We start from the raw sequence: 21,133 nt of genomic DNA on the forward strand, positions 1-21,133 counted from the left end.
ATAGGCAAGTGCCTATTTACAAGCCTGATCTTAGCTAGCATAATTTTTTAAGGATCATTTTATTCTCTGTGCGTAAATCCCATCCTTCCTTAATTATATGGAATGTACTTCTGGAAGTTTTTTTTTCAGAAGAATGCACATACTACATGAGATCTGTAACAAGAGTGTGAAGTGCAGAATACATTTAAACAATTGGTTGTCATTCTAGGCAATCTAAATTAGATGTGATGTGTAAATGCTGCAATCTAAAAGAACAAAAGCTGTAAAGTGAAGCAGTGGCAATTAGAAAGCACATATCCAGGAATACAAGCAGAAAGAGCTGCTTTGAGGGGAAAGGAAGTAAGCATTTATATAAACAGCGAATGGGTTATATAAAAAAGAGGAACGCTATTCAAATATCACCAAAGGCTATATACAGACAACAATTCCAGCCGACCAATGGAAGCATGTCTCCAATCTGTATAATTGGCAAAACTACGGTAATATTGGAAAATTAATAATAAATTTATTTATTTTTTAATTGAAGCATCTCTCCCAGCTGTGGTGGTGCAGCTAACCCTGAGCTGACAGCTTGATCACTATCAAGGGCAGCAAGAATCTTGCTGCAGAGGGAGACGCTTGTTCTTAATTTCTAACTGCAGTGGTGTGAAATTAAGGAAGGTGGCATTTCTAACAGAGTAGAAAGTGGTTTGAGAGAGGTTTTGCTTCTCACGGTTTGCATGTATACCACACAGGACTTTCAGGGTTTGGGGAACTAAATAAAATCCTGCAAAGGTTGTTTCTCCAAGACAAAAACTCTACAGGCAGTGAGTGATCCCTCCTTCAAACAGTTTTCATCTCCGGGAGAAAAAATTCTGCCTCAAAAGGTTTCTGGCCTAGTCAAGTTCACTTCCACAGAAACCTTTGAAGAAAATGTTGTTGAATATGAGAATCATAGAATTGTAGAGTTGGAAGGGGCATTGAGGGTCTTGTAGTTGAAACCCCTGAAATGCAGGAATCTCAGCTAAAGCATCAATGACTGATGGCCATCCAACCTCTGCTTGAAAATATACAAGAAAGGAGAGTCTACAACAAACAGCTCTTACTGTCAGAAAGTTCTTCCTGGTGTTTAGACAGAATCTCCTTTCAAGTGGACCCTTTAAAAATATGTGTGTTGGTTTTTTTTAAATTAAAGAAAGGAAACATTCTTGACATGGCGGAACACTGCTAAGTTGGAAGAATGTAACCTGGTTCATTGTTTTTTCTTTCTAGGACTAAATGCTAAATAGTAGATACACATGCATCCTTTGTTGTACTAAATAAGCCTGGGGTAGGGATTGCTCATCACAAGTAATCTCATAGACACTATTGAACAAGTGCCGGCAGCATTCGTACATATTTGTAACACCGCACTGGCTTGGGCTGCTTTGACCCATCTTGTATTTTCTCCAGGCACCTTTTGAACATTTTAAGACAACTGTAGTACTTATGTGACATGACAAACACCATGATGTGAGAGAAATACAGGTACGTGTGCTACAGGCAGTAATAGCTCTACAGTGCTACTTCCACATATCTTAAAAGTTATCTGTACACAACCTTGGACTTGCCCAGATTATCTCTGATACTAAATTTCTCTTAGGCCAAATGTAAAAATTATGGCACTCCAAGTGACATTTGTGCAGCTTGCCCCCACCTCCGCTCTCATATTTAGTATTTGGCTACCAGAACTGCAGGGACGTGGGTGGCTCTGTGGGTTAAACCACAGAGCCTAGGACTTGCCGATCAGAAGGTCGGCAGTTCAAATCCCCTCGACGGGGTGAGTTCCCTTTGCTCGGTCCCTGCTCCTGCCAACCTAGCAGTTCAAAAGCACGTCAAAGTGCAAGTAGATAAATAGGTACCGCTCTGGCGGGAAGGTAAACGGCGTTTCCGTGCGCTGCTCTGGTTCGCCAGAAGCGGCTTAGTCATGCTGGCCACATGACCCGGAAGCTGTACGCCGGCTCCCTCGGCCAATAAAGCGAGATGAGCACCGCAACCCCAGAGTTGGCCACGACTGGACCTAATGGTCAGGGGTCCCTTTACCTTTACCTTACCAGAACTGCATATTCCTCTGAAGCATAGGAGCCAACTCCTAGTGGCGGTGGGGTCTTCAGCCCCCACAATAAAATATTTGAGACTAGCCGGGCCCCCGCAAAGTTGATATGTGCGCATTGTGTCATGTGATCGATTATGTGGGGCAGGGCTTACCTAGGCCCCCACAATATTTCATTCAGGTTGGCACCCCTGTTCTGAAGGTACTGTTAGCATGCAGATAGCTGCATCTGATTGGGATGGCACATGTGGTAAAGAACTTTGAAATGTTCATTTATGTACTGTGGTGTCACAGGATAGGCTTTTGAGTGACTCCCATACTGGGAATAAAACATTTAAAATAAACTCTTATGGATATCAATAGCTTTGGTTTCTTTAGATGTTGTGCTTTCCCCTCACATAAATGATTCTCATTTGAGATTTTCCTTGACTTCATGTACACTGGCAATAGTGTGGACGACACTTTCCCATCCAGCAACCCCATGAGTAATAACAGGCGTTCCCATGCTGTTTTGGGGATGCAAATGAAGCAATCACATGGGCAGGACATACCTATTTCCCACCTTGTCAGTTTGCTAGTAGTAAGTTAAGTACAGTAACCTTTACAATACAAAGTTTATATTTTCAGAAGTGCTGCTGTCTAGCCAGTTATATCCTCTTCCTCCTCCTGAGTAGGTACACCTGTAGTTTCATCATGCTCTGTCATGGATGCTTTCGTTGAGATTCCTGCATTGCAGGGCATTGTATCCCTTCCAACTCTAAAATTGTATCCTTCTATGATGCTATGAACTGTCTACTGTTCTTGCTGTCCCTTGAGCAGCAGATTGTGTTTAAGCTCTAATATTAACCGTGCTGTTTCTTCTAGCTTCTCTAGTGCAGAATCTGCATTATTGCAAGGAAGGACACATTCCATATTGCTCTTGAAAGCGAATGTAGGCCATCAGTATGTAATAACTGGAGCTGGAACTCTGCCAGAACATTTGGATTAACTACCTACATGGAGAAAATATGGCCTGGGGTCTTTAATTAACTGAAGTAATTATCATCTCTCCTTTACATCTTATCCAGCAGATGGCATCTCCAGAAAGTCAACTTTTCCTTACCACTCCTCCCATACTAGGGGCACTAAAACTGCAAACAGGCAACCACAGAGTTAGCGTCGTCAGCGTTTACAGCACCAAATATAAACCCTATGCAAGCTACCTTCATGGAGCTTACAGAAGATATTACTTACATTAACAGTATGTCTTCATAAGATTCAATAAATTCTCTCAGCAGCGCATGGGACTTAGCCGAGGATAGTTAGAGAAGAAAGGGTATGTACTCTTAACCCAGCTGTTCCACTTATTTCTAGGAAACATGTTATTTTTGCCAGATAACTCATTTCTCTAGATATCATTCGTCATTTTTGCAATCATTATTTTCAAGTGCAGAAAGGATGCCATTTGAAAAGATAATGCATGAAATATGTGGATATCTAGCCCAGTCCTCTCTTTCCAACCTTTTCTGTCGGACAACAGTCAACATTTCAGAGTAGATCATCTTTGCCCCTGGCAAATGCATATAATTGAATGATTTGATTATTGCCAACAGTGCAACATAGCCAAGAAACATTTTATTTTGCAGGGTCACATTCCAAATGCATTGGTTCTTAAGAGCAGTATTTTTCCCCTGCTAAACAACTCACCCCATAGCTGTCTACGCTCACTTCCATTGAGCAACAACTCCAGCTCAGTTCTCCCCGTCACTATTTATTACAGGAGCTCCTATGACAAAGTAGGGCTAACTATCAGCTTGGCAGTTGCACTGCAGATGCAGTATTCTCATTATATGTTGCTGTGAACCAGTTGTTACTCAGAAATGTGCAGGTTTCCAGGTATTGAAAATCTTGGAAGTAGTGTGTGATATACTTTGGTATCTAACAGCCACACAGCAATCAGTTTTAAGTTGGCTATTCAGCTTTGTTCAAGTGGTGTTATATTACTCCCACTGTTCCAAATTATGAAACACGATTGTTGCAAGAAAAATCTTAATGCCCCTTTTGCTACGTATCTGGTATGAACTGCTTTTTTCTTGGAAAGTTCAGGAAGTCTTAAGCCAATTGAAAGTTGCAAAAATTAATTAAAAAATTAAGAAGTCACCAGGTCTAGATAGTACACAAGAGTTCCAAAAGAGGTCAAATGTGAAATAGTGGATTTTTGAAAATAAAATTTGTCATTAAAATCAGTTTATGGGGTGTAATGAATACATCACACCCCATAAAGTATGGGGGAGCTTATTAAGTATTGTTAAGATTTTTAGTTAAAACAATTAAAACATTAAAAAGATCAAAAACCAAACTTATTGGTTCCCTACCTTCTTCCTGTCTTTATTAGTTTTGTAATGCACATGGATAAAGTTCTGGAGAAAGGCATGTGTTGCATCTCCCATCATCGCAAGAAGAGTGCTGTGCAATACAGGAAACTGCTAAAGGAAACTGGCAAGTGCTTAATTCACCCTTCGTCTCCAGTCACTGCCTTGTCGTCTCTGAATGTTAATAAATAGTAAGAGGTGTGTTATTATCTAATAACCAGGGTGCCTTACACCCCCCTGCCCAGGAATTGGAATGCATTAAGAGCTCCTCAAATAATTTTCTGTGTCCTGGTGCTGAGGACAGCCTCCTGATTTACTGCAACATCCTGAAGAGCTTCTCCCTATGCCTCCCGCCTTGGAATTACCGGTCATAATATTTGCACTCCAGTTTCTCTCTCTTTCCCTGCCTCCCTCTCTCCAGCTCTCTTGCAAGTGCCCATGCTGCTTTGCAGCAAGATGTATTTGTGTTCTAACTTGCCTCTTCATCCCAGTTCAGTTCCCCACATGTCCTTCTGGCACCTGCCACTTTTTCTTCTCCATATTTGCCACTAGGGTCTTCCTGCCTCTCTACTTCTTGTTAGTTTTAACCAAAGAGTTGCCAGTCCATCTTAAATTATAGTGCCTATATGGTCCATCTTTTATTTCAGTAAAAACCTGCATGTTATTCAATCTTTGTCTTTTAAGGTTTGGCCTGTTGTCCAGTTACTGGTATGTGTAATTTACCCCATGACTTTGAGCTGAAGACCCAGCGTATGTTTCTCTCATACATACACATTTCCCCAGCACATGTAAATGAGGGCATGCAGCAGTAACCCTGAGGATCTGTGGTGGGACCCGTGTTATTTAATTTATAGGGGTCAGGGATAAGCATTGCGGTGGCCAAGTCTGTGAATGACATCAAATGATTGAGGATGACGGAAACCAGTGAGAGCTCTGGAAGGGCCCTTTCCAAGTGGGTGGCTGCAGGAAATTGGGACTGTGGTTGATGAAACCCCGTGACCCAGTGGGTAGCAGTGTCACATATGACAAACTATGCTGGTCTTGAAAAAAGGCAAAGGACTGAAAATATGGCCGCTAAACTTGGGAGTGGGTCCTAGGGAATTTAACAGGACTTACTTCTGAGTAGACATTGATAAACTGTACGGCAAAACAGCAAGCACAACAGTACCCCTATGCATGCTTATAACCATAGTGTGACCACACTGAAATACTCTGTGCAACTCTGATCATTCCATCTCAAAATGCACATCACAGGGTTGTGAAATGTGCAGAAAAGGGAATCCCCAATGATCAAAGGGTTGCAGCCTCTTTCCTGTGATGCAAGGTTAAGTGTCTGGGCCTGTTTGGCTTGGCGGGGGTGGGGGGAGTATCTGAGGGAGTATCTAACACAGATTTATTACACATCATATGGAGAAAGTTAATTTATTTCTTCCTATCTCTGCTATATCAATGGAATCTTACTGCATCTCAGTAAAAATTACGGTAGATTTAGGACAGGCAATGGAATATATTTAGGATAGACAAAATAAAACATAGAATCATAGAACTGTAGCGTTGGAAGGGACCACAAGGGCCATCTAAGTCCAACCCCCTTAAACGCAGGAATCTTTCTGTCCAGCATGGGGCTCAAACACACAACCCTGTAGTTAAGAGTCTCCTGCTCTGCCAACTGAGCTGTCCAATACAGTGTATGGAATTCACTGCCGTTGGAATTAGCAATGGGCACTGGCTTATAGAAGGCTTTAAAATATGATTGGGCAAATTTAATGCCTATTAGCCAGAACTGCTAAATAGGACCTCCAGGTTCAGATGCAGCACAGCAGTTGCCAGGAGAGGCAAAGAGTAGAGGATGCTCTTGCCTTGAATTCCTGGAAGCATCTGCCTGGTCACTTTGGGGGGAAAGGATGCTAGACTAAATGGCCTATTGGCCTCACCCATCGGGGTTCTTTTGTTGCTCTACTCTCATCTTTCTTGACTCAGGTGGTCAGCCTCATTTGTTTCCGCCTTTGTCCAGGTAGAAGAGCAATGCCTACTGCAAATCCTTAATCTGCATGGAAAGTATATAAGCTGATTTGTGTATTATCCTGACTGTTTCAGTCGTCCTGACCATGTCCAGAGTACTCATCATCCCAATATAGTGCAGCTGTTTTGAATAATCATCAGCCTGTTTCCTCGCATTCAGTGTTTTGTTTTGTTTTTATAGGTGAGCAGTAAGACTAAATTTCTGTTCTTTAAAGGGATTGTGTTGCAAAAGATCTTTTACTTGAGACATCTGGAGCTATTTGCTCTGCAGGCAACTTACTTTAATGTGGTTGCTCTCTGTGTGAATTACACTGGATTACGTAGGTTGTTCTCTAGAAGCTGGTGGCTCGATGGCTCTGCTCTGGGGCAGGGGGGATAGACTAAATGGTGTTTAGTCTATCCCAAGTGTACAGTTCTGAGAAGAAACGCTTAGTCATGCTTCTCACTTAGAGGAAAATTGCATTATTAAAGATTGTAACTTGTTACAGTAGTGCAATTTTGGACTTGTATCTGTATGAGGACATACACAACATGTCCATTTCAGTTGTGCAATTACAACTCTGAGCATAAATATGCATTGAACGGCAATACATATTCCATTTTACGAAGACAACTATCTAACACTAAGGGGAGCTTCTTTTGAAATAACATATGTTGAGAGATTCAGGGCAGACAAAACAAAGTACTATGCAGCACATAGTTAAACAATGGAACTCACTCCCACGGGAGCCAGTGATGGCCGCCATCTTGGATGGCTTTAAAACATGGCTGGCCCAAGACATTTTGGCACCTGAGGAGAACCACAAAATGGCGCCCCCTCCTGCTACGATAGAAGAAGGGGGTGAAGCTCTACATCAGGAACAAGCTGTGTGTGGGAGGATAAAGGTCTTTATCAGGAGCAAGGGACGGGGAATAAAAGCATCCTTACCAGTCAGCTGAAGTGGGGATCAAAGGCTGTCACACAGGGGGGGACGGACCTGCTCTGAAGAACACTGGGCGGGTGCAGAGCCCAGGAGACCCCACAGAGCAGCCCCCACTATTTCCTCTCTTAAGTGTGGGAGGAGACCAGCAGTGTCTCCTATTCACTGAGGCTGCAGTAGCATGGGAGGGGGGGCTGCCTGGGAAGTGCTCTAAGGAGTGAGCTGCAGCCATTGTTGCCACCTTGGCTGCAGCAGTGGACAATACATTCCTTTGCTGACTATGGATGCTGCCGCCTGAGGTGGTCACCTCACCTCGTCCCATGGGTGGGCCCCATTTAGGTTTAATAGTAATAATAATAATAATAATAATAATAATAATAATAATAATTTTTATTTATACCCCGCCCTCCCCATCCAAGGCCGGTCTCAGGGTGGCTAACAAGCAATAATAAAAACAAGTTGAATGAATACAACTTAAAAACAAGATTAAAATACAATATTAAAATATTGAAACAATAAAATATTAAAATGCAGCCTCATCACAGGAGGAGAGAGGAAAAAGAAAGAGGGGGAGGGACTCAAATTGGCTCCAAACCAAAGGCCAGGCGGAACAACTCTGTCTTACAGGCCCTGCAGAAAGACATCAGATCCTGCAGGGCCCTGGTCTCATGAGGCAGACTGTTCCACCAGGCCGGAGCCAGTGTTAAAAAGGCCCTGGCTCTGGTTGAAGCTAATCTAACTTCCTTAGGGCCCGGGACCACTAGGGTGCTGCTATTTATGGACCTTGAGGCTCTCTGTGGGGCATGCCGGGAGAGGCGGTCCCGTAGGTACAAGGGTCCTATGCCGTGAAGGGCTTTAAAGGTCAAAACCAGCACCTTAAATCTGACCCTGTACTCCACCGGGAGCCAGTGCAGCTGGAAAAGCACTGGGTGAATATGCTCCCAGGGCAGAGACCCCGTGAGGAGCCTTGTTGCTGCATTCTGCACCCGCTGGAGTTTCTGGGACAGCTTCAAGGGCAGCCCCACGTAGAGCGAATTACAGTAGTCAAGCCTGGAGGTGACCGTCGCATGGATCACTGTGGCCAGGTCGGGGGGGGGGGGAAGGTAAGACAAATTTAGACAAATTCATGGAGAGTAAGACCAAGCGGTGAAACTAATGCCTGATGCAAACTTTTATAATTCTATAAAATCAGTGTACAAATGAGATGGGCATATTTGCAGATGCTAATTCCCCAAACTTGATATTTGCTCTGCTGTCTGATTTTTCCATCCTGTGTTTCAGACCCCTCCAGTGCCTGACTGAGCAGTACACTTGAGGCACTATATAAAAATGCATTGTTGCTAAATATTTCAAAACTTTAATTGTGACCTCAGAAAAATCCCTTACGTTTAATAACTCTAGGAACCCATCTATGCCAGAATGCTATAGTGGACTTTGGCAAGCTAGTCAATATTTGCCTTTTCGATATTCATTTTCTTATTCTTTTGTTATTGGTTTGTCTTCATGCTTGAAAAGCATAGTATAACCACATTTAAAGACCACATTTAAAGATACTAGATCATTGTATCTCCTTGTATCGTCAGTGTGGTGTAGTGGTTAAGAGCTGTAGACTCGTAATCTGGTGAACCGGGTTCGCGTCTCCACTCCTCCACATGCAGCTGCTGGGTGACCTTGGGCTAGTCACACTTCTCTGAAGTCTCTCAGCCCCACTCACCTCACAGAGTGTTTGTTGTGGGGGAGGAAGGGAAAGGAGAATGTTAGCCGCTTTGAGACTCCTGGAATGAAAAGGCGGGATATCAAATCCAAACTCCTCTTCTTCCTCTTCTTCTTCCTCCTTATAATGCAGCCTAGCCCTATACTGTTGGTAAAACAGACTGAAAACTCACCTACTCTGTTGCATGATGTTATGATATATCTGATGCTATCATAGTTCAATGCATCTAAGAAAATGACTCCTGACCTTTAAAGCCCTAAACGGCCTCGGTCCAGTATACCTGAAGGAGCGTCTCCACCCCCATCATTCTGCCCGGACGCTGAGATCCAGCGCCGAGGGCCTTCTGGCGGTTCCCTCATTGCGAGAAGCAAAGCTACAGGGAACCAGGCAGAGGGCCTTCTCGGTAGTGGCGCCCACCCTGTGGAATGCCCTTCCAGCAGATGTCAAAGTGATAAATAACTACCTGACATTCAAGAGACATCTTAAGGCAGCCCTGTTCAGGGAAGTTTTTAACATGTGATATTTTATTGTATTTTTGGTTTTTATGGAAGCCGCCCAGAGTGGCTGGGGAGGCCCAGCCAGATGGGCGGGGTATAAATAATAAATTATTATTATTATTATTATTAATCCTTAATGTGCAGGAATCCTTAATGTGCTAATCTACAGATTTTTGTAATGTGGTTGTGATGTCGTCATCATCAGAATCATCAAATTAAATTTATACACTACCTTTCATCAAAAGATCTCAGGGCAGTTCACAATTTTCATATAATTTACCCTTTGATTTAAATCAGTGTTTCCCAGACTTGGGTCCCCAGCTGTTTTTGGACTTCAACTCCCATCATCCATAGCTAGCAAGGCCAGTGGTCAGGGATGATGGGGACTGTAGTCTAAAAACAGCTGGAGACCCAAGTTTGGGAAACACTGGTTTAAAGTAATGAAATAAATGGTCTGCGAGTCATAATCACTATTGTATTAGCTGCAGTGCTTCATATGCTTCTTGTTTTGTGGACTCCTGGATGAGTTAGACTTGAGAAAACAAAGGTAGCTCAGAAATCATACAGTTCAGTGACAGAACAGTTCACTGACAAACCCCAGTGAAACCTTCCTTTGGGGGCCGAATATTTTAGAGATTTGTTGATCTTCCATATTTTTTTGGAACGGTTTTGGCTTGAAATATGTTTTAACCTGCCCAAAGCCCCCAGGATAAGAATTTTAAATTAGCACAACCTACACTGCGGGAAAATGCCCGTAGATTCCCCAGACTCGGAGCACATTTTGCCTCGTCGTGCGTTCATTAGAGATGCAGCATGTATCAACGACGGCAATTAAGCAGCAGGCAATCTGTGAAGTTCACCCTATAAATAAAACCAGAGTGAACTTCACCAGTTGCCCTTCACCCTAGTTTGCTATAATGGGCGGACCACTTTTCTGATAATAATGCAGCCCTACCTAGTCGCCTTCCCGCCAGAAAACCAAAAGGACCCACGTTGGCTTGGACCAGACGTCGTCCTTCTTCTAGCGCCTAACCCAGTGCCCAGTCTCCAGCAGGGAGCAGTGGCAATAGTGCAGGAGGGTACAAAGCAGGGCATGAAGGGTCTCCCTCGGCATCTGGCGTTGAAAGGTCTCCTGCTGCCTCACAGGCAGACGCAACGGCAGCCTCCAGCTCTCCTCCTCCTCCAGATCGCGGCACCTGGCCTCCTCCTGCCTGGCCTCGCAGCAGCGCCTCATCTGTTTCCTATCAATGGCGCGCTGGCTCGGGGAGGATGAAAGGGCGGCAGGGCGGGAAACGCCAGGCTCTCCCCCTAAACAACAATGGCCTCCTTGAGGAGAGAGCAAATTAAGCCCTCAGCCCATGTGTGGCAGGAGGAGCCATTCAGAGGGGAAAGGGGGCGACAGGGGCTGACTGAGGGGGTCTTAACCTGAGGGGGGGGGTGGCGTGAGGGAAAGGTGGCTGCCCTTTCGCCTTAGCTGGACACGGAGCGAAGGAAGGCGAGAGAGAGAGAAAGAGGGTTTTATATTATATAATTTTTATTAAAGGTTTTCTTGAGGTGGGGAAAGGTTTCCTCACACTCTCTCTCTCTCCCCGCTTTGCTTAGCCAGCCAGCCAGTTCCAGCGCCTCTCTCCTCGCGTCTCTCCTATTCCTCTTCCAACCCTGGGGGCATCCTGAGGAGAGCACATAATATAGATATATATATACGCGCGCGCGCACACACAACATACAGTATAAGCGTGTACACACACACACATAATCTTTTACTATTCATTCAGGGGGGCATGAATGTGCAGAAACAGGACTGACTGGTTTCACGCGCTCCTTCGCTTTGGGAGCGAGCCTCTCACTCTCTCTCTCTTCATTACCATCCACCACAACAGCCGCCTGCACGCACTATAGCGAGGGCGGGAGGGAGGAGGCAGCCCTCGCACCCTCAGGAGCAGCAGCGGGCACTGAGGGCAAAGCCTGAGAGAGGCCGCCGGCGGGACCTGGAGCGAGGCAAGCGCATCCGCAGCCGCTGCTCCCAAGCCACGCAAAGAGCCGCGGGGTAAGGAGAAGGTGTTGCGGTCTGGGTCGAGGGGTGAAGCGGCCGGCGTGGCCCCCGAAGCGCGTCTGACGAGGAGGGGGGGGGGAGGGGCTGGGGCGGCGGGGGACGCTGCTGCTGCTGCTGCCCAGGGTTAAAAGGGCGCCCCTGAGATGGACTCCGCTTTCGCTCCGGCGGCGCTGGCGCTCTCTCTCCCAGCGCAGGGATGGCTCTTCAGGCGCTGCCTTGGACAGGGGGGGAAGGAGATGGAGGAGGAGGAGGAGGCAGCTGAGGCGGGGAAGGCTGTGTGTGAGAGAAAGGGGGAGAGGGAGGGAGAGAGAGAGACCCTCCAAGCCGCTTGAGGAAGAGGAATAAGCTGAGGCTCAAAAGTGACCGCCTGAAGGAGGGACATGACGCAGCGGCTGTGGCTCTGGCGCCCTTTTCCTGAGGGGAAGGTGGGGCGGCCGGAGGGGGGGGGGAGGCAGATACTGAGGTGACCGGCGTGTGTTTGTGTGGGGTCTCCACCTTGGCAGGCCAGCTGCCTCTTCCCTGCAGCCAGCGCCGTGGCGACCTCATCCCCAGCTTCTGCCCGGGGGGTGAGGGCGGGGAGAAAGGGGTGATGATGGTGGTGGTGGAGGCGGCGGGAGCTGGCAACCTCCCGTCTTTTGAGGAAGGGTGAAAGTAGCGGGAAACCAGCCGCTCTCCTCCTCCTCCTCTGCCCTCGCCTCTCCCTCCCGCCTCCCGCCCTCTCTCCCTCCTTCGCCAGAGTGCGCGCGCGCGCGCCGTGCCAAGCTCTCCATTAGGGAGAAGCTCCCGACTCTTTCCGCGGGGTTATAAATAACCGGGCCACTTGAGTTGTAATGACAAGGCGCCCCTTCGCCAGCCCTCCCTTGAAGCATCCTCCTCCTGATGGCTCTTTATGCTCCAGGGCGGATACAATGAGCAGGATCCCTGGGGGCGGGGGGGCGGGGAGAGAGAGAGCTGCCGAGGAGTTGCTCCCCTCAGGCTCTCTGTGACTGGCTGGCAGTGGCGTAGCGTGGGTTGTCAGCACCCGGGGCAAGGCAAGTAATTTGCGCCCCCTAACCCGTGGATTTGCGCCCCCTAACCTGTGGATTTGCCCTAACCCCAGATGTTGCGCCCGGTGCGGCCGGCCCCCCCTGCACCCCCCACGCTACGCCACTGCTGGCTGGCGGAGCCTCTCATGGCTAGAGGTGTGTGTGTGTGTGTGTGTGTGTGTGTGTGCAGTGATTAAGATACACGTGTATCTTGCCTCCCCGATGCACGTGTGAACACACACCAATACCACAAACTGAATTCCTCCAGCAGGGATGTATGGAGGCGAACCCATTTCATGTGCTGGGTGAAAATGCAGTTGGGGGGGGTGTCCACAGCCTTCAGTGGGGTTTTGGGGGTGGGTAACCGTCGTGGCCAGGTGTGGGGAATGGTGATCTGGTAGAAATCTGCAGCTGGAATGCGCCGTTTGTGCAGGAAACCCATAGGGGGGAGAATAGCTGGCCAATGCAAACGCGCCAAGGGGCTGGATGTTTGCATTCAGAGGCGGATTTCTGAAGCAGACGACGGAAAAACAAGCAAGGCAGCGTACCGGAGGCGAAAGGCGCTGAGCTCATTTGGTCCACGTGCAAAAATGTGGACTGTATCAGCTGCCCGAACCCTTCCCCGTTTTCCCCTCCTCTGATGCAAGGATCTCCAATACTGTGCCGTGTAAATAAATTAGGAGCGGAAGAAAACTCGGAAGCATCACTTTCCTTAATTCATTCCATGCGCTTCTATGCAAGGGTTATGGGTGTTTACCTGGTTTTTTACTTGAGCCCCCCTCCCCTGTCCACCTTTCGTCCTCGCCAATTTGTGGAGGTGTTTATCGGCAATATTTTGCTGCAGTGCTTCAGCACAGGAAGATAAACGACCCCCATTTTCCCCGGTTGCCACAATGACTCGATCATTAAAAAAATCCCCAACTTGGAGCTGAAAACGGCAACTTAAGCAAAGCCCCTGAGGTGGGGAGTTGGAGGGTGGGGAATACAGAAGTGGGAACATTAAAAAGTCACTTCAGCAGCTCCTATTTTCATTTGCAGTGCCTACTTTGAACTAGGAAGGGTTAGTGAGCTGCTGCAGACTTTTGCAAAGACTGGATTTAATTTTGGAAGCCTGTTGCCAATATTTGTGAGTCATTTCCTTGGAATCCTACCTTTGGTGTTTATTTCCCTTAGAAGGATTCTTGTAAAAGCATAATAATAGCTCTTAAACTTCATGGAAAGTAGCACAGGCTACAGTGAAGACAACTTGCTTTTTGCTTCAAAACACTTATTTTGGTTTTGTTTGCATTATTCAGTGGACAGAAGAGAAGGCGGCAATGTAATTAACCCATAAAACATCTAATTTATTGTACCAGTGACATTTGTGTACTGCTGCATTAGGGTTCAGAGTCAGTTGGAAAGGCAACCTTAATTGGTAGTTCTTTTTAAAAGAATAATTAAAGAATCAAGAGAACCATCTTGTGATTTTAGAGGTCTTTGTTAAGAGGAGTGGTTTGCTTTGTCAACCCACTCAGAGTTCCTTGACCCAATTCCTTTAAGTTTTATACCATTCCAGCACAATAACAATACATATTAATTACAGCGATGTGAAAACTTAAGATGCACTATATAACAGCCAGAACTTTTCTCCCACTTGATATGCAATTGTTTTGCAGGTTAGGTTATCTTAGAACTGTTTCCCACATAAATGTTCTGTGTTTTTATAGACTTTTTAAAGCAAGCGCATTGCTTGAATACCTCCACGTGAAAATGTTACATGAAGATTAGTCATCCATGCAACTTTGGGTCCATGAAGTGTAGAAGCAGGGGGAATCTAGGATTATCTGGTCACAAATTAATCCAAGAACATGTAAGTGGTAAACAGAATGCTTTTAAAAATCTGAACTCAAAAGAACATACTTAATCTAAAAAATATCAGCATTGCCATTAGTATGGCTGTTAAAGTGAGGCAGTCAGCTCTTGAGGCTTTGCTAACATTCTTAGAGATATATAAGAAACTTACTGTTCTCAAAGTACTGACAGGTTCTTGGCTAATATCTCATCATACCATAAACCAAATGGAGCCCAGCTTCCTAGATACAATGCATTTGCAAAAATCTTCATAATGTAAATTAATTCATGTTCCAAACTATCATAAAGAGGTGACCTTTCTATTCCACCTTCAGCAAGGAAGTAAATACTAGATACCAATGTTGTATTGAAAAACTAGAGTGATTTATTAAGAGCAATCTTCTTAATGCTTACCATGTCTCTCTTTCCTGATGTAAAAAACACACACCAAATCTATTTCTTTTGATTATTGATGTTATATCTTTTCCTAATGGTAGTTTCTAAGAAAACTGAATGGGAGTGATGCCAATTAGTTCAGCCCATTGCTTAATTATCACTTAATTAACCCCCCAACATTTTAAAAAGAAAGTGCAGGAAATCTAGCTATTTAAAACAGCTGTTTCTAGGGATCCCAGAAGAGTAGTAATGAGATCCTGAGGCCATACTTTGGAATACTAGAAACACAAAATGCAGGTTCTTTAAAAAAAGAGGAAAAAAACAACCCCAAAACACCCCAGAATGATTTGTTTTCTCAGTGAAACAAAATGATAGCCTCAAGAAAGTAGTTTCAAGGCATCTGTGGTATAAGATGAAAAAAGTAGTAGTGTATGTTTCACATGTGTCACCCCTCAGATCCAATTCCTTTCATGTCCAGAAAAAAAAAGTAAGGGCTTGTATTTGAACCTGGAGAACACTGAAGGTAAAAGCATCATTGGCTGGACTCATATAATGCAGTTCCATATATGGGGTGAGATGGGGGGTAGGGAATCTGAAATATGCATATATTCAAAATAGAACAATATTTAGCCAGAAGTGTGTTTTTGGTTGTTGTTTTGTTGAAGAAAAAAAAAAAAGCATAGCTGCTTTATCTAAATGAATGCTAGCACAGCACTTGCAAATTTAAAATATTAAGTAACATAATTTCATAAATAGTGAAAGATGGTGTTAAACACTTCTCTTCCGGAGAGGTTTATATGCTCATACAGCTCACTCACTGGCTTCATATTTTTTCTTGCACTAAAACCATCATCGGAACCAGTGAATTGTTTGTATTTCTTTTTTGGGGGTGGGGGAAATGAACAGCTTTGGTGTGTGTGTGTGTGTGACGAAAATGACACACTGGACTTCTTTAGAAGATCAGTAGTTTATTTTCTTCTTCTTCTCCAGGATATTGAAGCATGAAGCTGTTGGCAACTAGATTGGTGATTCAATGTTTGAACTAGATTTTAACCCTCACGCTGGTTTTGGAACATAATACAAGTGTAATCCAGTCGTTATCTACATTTCCAGAGTAGTACTTAACAGGAATGAATTGAGTAATAATTATGTTGCCAGTCAGATCAGCACTGACATGGGAGAACTAAAGAACCTGTGTAACTTATCTTCCACATATGTCTACATTCGCCTTGCTTTCTTTAGTCTTTCACTTTACCATTTCCTCCATCTCTTTGTTCTTTTATCACCTCCTATTGGGCCATCTGCCTTTAAACTAGCTAAAGGGTGAACTTGCTCTTCTTCAGGCTGGCCTAGACAATGAAGCCACCTCTCACTTTTTAAAACTTGGGCTAGTTTGTAATAATACTGTACCTAGAGCTTTTAATTTTCCACCTTTCTCGTATGAAACACATTTCTGTTGCAAAATGCACTTGGGCAACCTACATTTTTTAAATTATTGTTTTATAACTACTGCAAACACAAGGATTTGACAAACATTTCATATCCACTATTTTCCCCCCTCACCGTGCTTTTGTTACTGACACTCGACAACCATGGAGCTGTTCTAATGTGTCATTGGCTTAATGTTTCTTGTGGGTGACACTCTAGACATGGTGTTCTCAACTGGTTAGGAAGACTGGTGATCTGAAAATGGAAGATGTAATTGTCAGTTCACTTCCTGCTGACCATTCTCTTATACATGGATAGACCTATTAGGAGGGTCTGCCCCCAGAGATTGATGTATTCAGATCAATTGCTTAAAACCACCAGGGAGTTCCCAGTTAGCATGGCTGGTACTGTCAAAGCCTAATTCTCTCTGTGGGATATGGAGGTGACCCTGGCAATTGACACAATCTTTCCTAAGCAATCTTTCCCGTTAAACAGAGCCTGTTCATCTTCCTGATTTATTCATCCCAATTTATTATTTATTACAAAGCAGTTTGGGGTGGGGGGGGTGGCTTGAATGCCAGTGACAGAAAATTTGAATTGGAGTCTGACCAAACACAGGTCACACATTTTGGAGCTTGTTCTATGGTGATGATGAAAGCCAAGAAGCAACACCTTTCAGCCTCCATTGCAGTGCCGTCCAGTTGAGTTTTACAAGTGGTTCAGAGCTTTTTCCACTTTGTATTGCAAAGTGATGTAAGTGGTCCCTCTGTGACTTCAAAGGTAAAAGTTGCTCATGTTTATCTTGACTTGGATCCTACTTTCCTGTAATCCATCCTATGGACATCTCCAGGACAGTGTATAGTCCTGATTTGTTGGATGAATTTATTGTTTAGGCCTGAAGATAGGGGGGGAGGTACTTGGCCAATCACTTGTGTTCTCAACCTTTCCCTTACTGACTAGGTAAAAAAAGGTAAAGAGGACCCCTGGACGGTTAAGTCCAGTCAAATGAGACTATGGGGTTGCGGCACTCATCTTGCTTTCAGGCCAAGGGAGCTGTCATTTGTCCATAGACAGCTTTCCGGGTCATGTGGCCAGCATGACTAAACTGCTTCTGGTGCAATGGAACACCGTGACAGAAGCCAGAGCACACAGAAATGCCATTTAGCTTCCCACTGCTGTGGTACCTATTTATCTACTTGCACTGGCGTGCTTTTGAACTGCTAGGTTGGCAGGAGCTGCGACAGAGCAACAGGAGCTCACTCTGTCGTGGGGATTCAAACCGCTGACCACCTGACTGGCAAGCCTAAGAGGCTCAGTGGTTTAGACCACAGCTAACTAACATGTAGCAGGAGAGATCACTGGCTAAGTCTAGGAGGTAATTAATGACTTGTGTCTCCTTGAAAGAGGGGGTTACCTGGCTACCTTGAAGTGATTAGTGATGAGACCACTTCTAAATACCCCCACTTTGGACCTCAAGGATTTGAGTGACTTTTGGCTGTTAGCAAATCTTCTTTTCTCGGGCAATGTGCTTGAGTTGCCATACAATCCAGGCACTCAGATGAGACTGATTATCTGGATCCATTTCAGTCTGGCTTTGGGCCCACATTCTTCATCAAAACAGCCTTGGTCTCTCTGGTGGCTAATCTATGCCAGGAGTACAGGCAAAGTTTGATCTTGCTAATTCTCCTGAATAGGCTTCTGGACTGTGTCTGGGAAGAGGATTTGGGGCACAGAACTTCAGTGGTTCTGATTACCCCTCCTCACATTGGCTTCTTCTGACAATGAACCATGCATTGACCCCACGTTCTCCATCCTATCTCCAAAGATATAAATGGCAGATTTAAAAAACAAAACAAAAGCTGAGATCCTCAGAAGGTGTGGGTCTGAAATCACTGCAAAATTCTACATTCATGTTGAATCGCATAATATATTGGATGTGAGATCAAGTAAAACCCTTGCCTGAAAGCAGTTTCCTGCAATGAATAGCCAAATTGATCATGTCTTTTTATTATTCATAGTGGATGCCACACCATTCCTGAAGTGCCTGAATTCAGGAGGAAATATAATAATACCAGGGTTCTCAGATTTCATACAGATTGTAAATAGTTACATCAGACACAGCTTCTTCCGTTGTGATGGTACAGTGGTGCACAAGTAGAAATGGCAACCCAGGAAAGTGAGCTCAAGTACCTGCTAAAAGGAAATCAAGGTACCAAGAACAAACTAACATGTAAGATATAAGCATCCCTGGACTCTTGTGACACTTCAAAGACTAACAGATTTATTATGGCAAATGCCCGGTATATACTTTTTGGATAAAAGCCAACTTTACCACATGCAAGGTAAAAGTAAGGTACCCCTGACCATTAGGTCCAGTTGCGGACGACTCTGGAGTTGCGGCGCTCATCTTGCTTTACTGGCCAAGGGAGGCAGCGTACAGCTTCTGGGTCATGTGGCCAGCATGACTAAGCTGCTTCCGGTGAACCAGAGCAGCGCACGGAAACACCATTTACCTTCCCACCAGAGTGGTACCTATTTATCTACTTGCACTTCATGCTTTTGAACTGCTAGGTTGGCAGGAGCAGGGACCGAGCAACAGGAGGTCACCCCGTCGCGGGGATTCAAAGCGCTGACCTTCTGACTGGCAAGCCCTAGGCTCTGTGGTTTAACCCACAGCGGTATGCCATAATAAATTCTGCTAGTCTTTAGGGTGCTAGAGTGTGTAAGTGTGTGTCTGGTGGACTGGGTGATGCAAGACAATTGTCTCCGTTCCTTTATGCCTAAAATAGAAGGCTGAAGTGCCTACTAGTGGCAGTCTGGAGTGACCCCTTGTAGATGGACAAAGGCACATAGATAGATTCACTTTCCCATTGCTACAGAATGTACCGTTTTGTGCAGCATCACAGTTTTGTACCTTATAGTGCTCCTCATTAGTCATGATGTGTACTGTAAACATGCAAAAAATGAGAGGTCACATCCGCACCACATGCTTAACGCAATTGGCATCTCTCAAAGAATACAGGGAACTGTAGTTAAGAATGCTTGGAATTATAGCTCTCTGGGGGATAAACTACTGTTCCCAGGATTCTCTGGGGGAAGTCATGTGTTTTAAATATATAGTGTGGATGTGATACCCAACCCCCCAACTCTAAATGAATTGAGAAGACCCTCCCTGCTTAAAAAAACAACAACACCTACTGGTGCTCTTGACATATCCATAGTAATACATAGTTTTCAGAATTCAACACAATTATCTTTGATTATTCAGTGACTAATCCCACAAACCCACATTTCTAATTATCCAGACATTGTGGATTGTTTCCAGACCACTTGGATGAGTAAGGTTATAATCCATCCTCAGTGCTAGAAACTGAGATATGAAAGCTAGGAGCTGAATGGCACCTTAAACCTAGGTTACGGACGCAACAATGGAATGTCTAGGCGTGCTTTTTTAAATAGCAAGAATACAACCTGAAATTGAATGCACTGCAGCTAAAATATTATGTACATTTTTCACATGGTCCAGTCCATCCCCTGCCCACCCCCCTAATATTCTTAAGAGGGTCTCTTCTCCAGTCAAAAAAAGCTCCTCCTTTCCTTCCACTCTTCAGTTTTATTCTGAAATTTTAGGCACAGTACTGTGCCCAGAACTCAGAAACTGCTTGCGCTAATGAAACTCCCTGTCGCAAAATGCGCCTAGAACAATGGGAGTTTTGAATGCTGTCCATCTCTGCCTTTCTCTCACCAGCTTCTTATTTTGTGAAGACACTGTCTCACATGGTACCCAACTGTATGTCACCTAATAAAATGATGCATCACCATTATGTTTTGTTGATCATATTTTAATGCATTTGAGTCTGCAGCTGGCTTTAGGGTCCTAGTGGGCTGGGAGGAAGGTTACAAATTTAAAATAAAATAAATTAATGACTAGAACTGTTAAACTGTTAACAAATAAATATTCTTCCACCCAGCTATGTAAATCTCATTGCATTTTCTTATAAGCGCAGGTAAGCATAATGGCTTCATACAACTAAGAAATCAAAGAGTTTCGGAATTAGCAATACCACATGCTGTTTCCACAGAATATAGGGTAACTAATGAGGCCCTGCCAATACCAGGCATTGCTTCCACCTTTACTTTTTGGCCTTTAGGGATTTTAGTCAGATTTGCAGCATTATTGTAACAAGCATTTTAAATTTAACTTCTGTTTTAGTGGCATTCTGGAAATGCATAAAGACCCTTTTTCATTGACATTGTGAATGGCATCATTACAGTTCTCTCATTAGCATCATAATGACTCCAAAGGAATAGTGAGTGAAAATGGAGTAGTTGCTGAAGGAATAGTGAGCAAATGGAACAGTATAGCACTGCATAGTAGCCTCTTACAGAGTAGAACTGCATAAATGCAAGGGGAGTCTGACATTTTAACCTTCAGGCTGCTTTGGATGCCTCAGGGTGTTCTCTTAATGCATGCATTCGGCTGGCAACAGGGAAAATCTGTGGTAGCCTAAGGATTAAGAGCTGGATTTAATAAAAAATAAAAATGGTCTGGTTTCCATACCACACAAAGCTTTGCAAACAGATTTTGAAGCCTGGATCTAGCCACAAATCAAGGCTTTATGTTACACTTCTTTGCAGAAAATATGTAGTGCACTGACTTCCCACCCTTTCATTACAAATAAGGATAGTGGTGCATTACCAGTAAATAACTAAATGTCAAGAACTATGGAGCTGATGTCGTATAACAACTTTCTATATGACACACTAATGGAAATCTTTAGGTGCAATAAGTAGCTTCCATCATTCTCTTTCTTTGTCACATGCCT

The 21,133-nt window shown here is 44.4% G+C and overlaps 1 protein-coding gene and 1 long non-coding RNA gene across 2 annotated transcripts in view; one reads left to right on the forward strand and one right to left on the reverse strand.

The window, feature by feature from the left end:
* The window catches only part of LOC144327220 (uncharacterized), a 44,416-nt gene extending 33,506 nt beyond the window's left edge, over positions 1-10,910 (reverse strand). The window contains exon 1 of the long non-coding RNA XR_013392150.1: positions 10,531-10,910. This is a non-coding gene — a long non-coding RNA (uncharacterized LOC144327220). The remainder of the gene's footprint in view (positions 1-10,530) is intronic.
* Positions 10,911-11,348: 438 nt separating this feature from the next.
* SERTAD4 (SERTA domain containing 4) overlaps positions 11,349-21,133 on the forward strand; it is a 28,314-nt gene continuing 18,529 nt past the window's right edge. The window contains exon 1 of the mRNA XM_028724734.2: positions 11,349-11,622. The gene's annotated coding sequence lies outside the window, so the exon portion shown is untranslated. The remainder of the gene's footprint in view (positions 11,623-21,133) is intronic.

Source organism: Podarcis muralis, chromosome 3 (assembly GCF_964188315.1).
Source record: "Podarcis muralis chromosome 3, rPodMur119.hap1.1, whole genome shotgun sequence".
NCBI lineage: Eukaryota > Metazoa > Chordata > Lepidosauria > Squamata > Lacertidae > Podarcis > Podarcis muralis.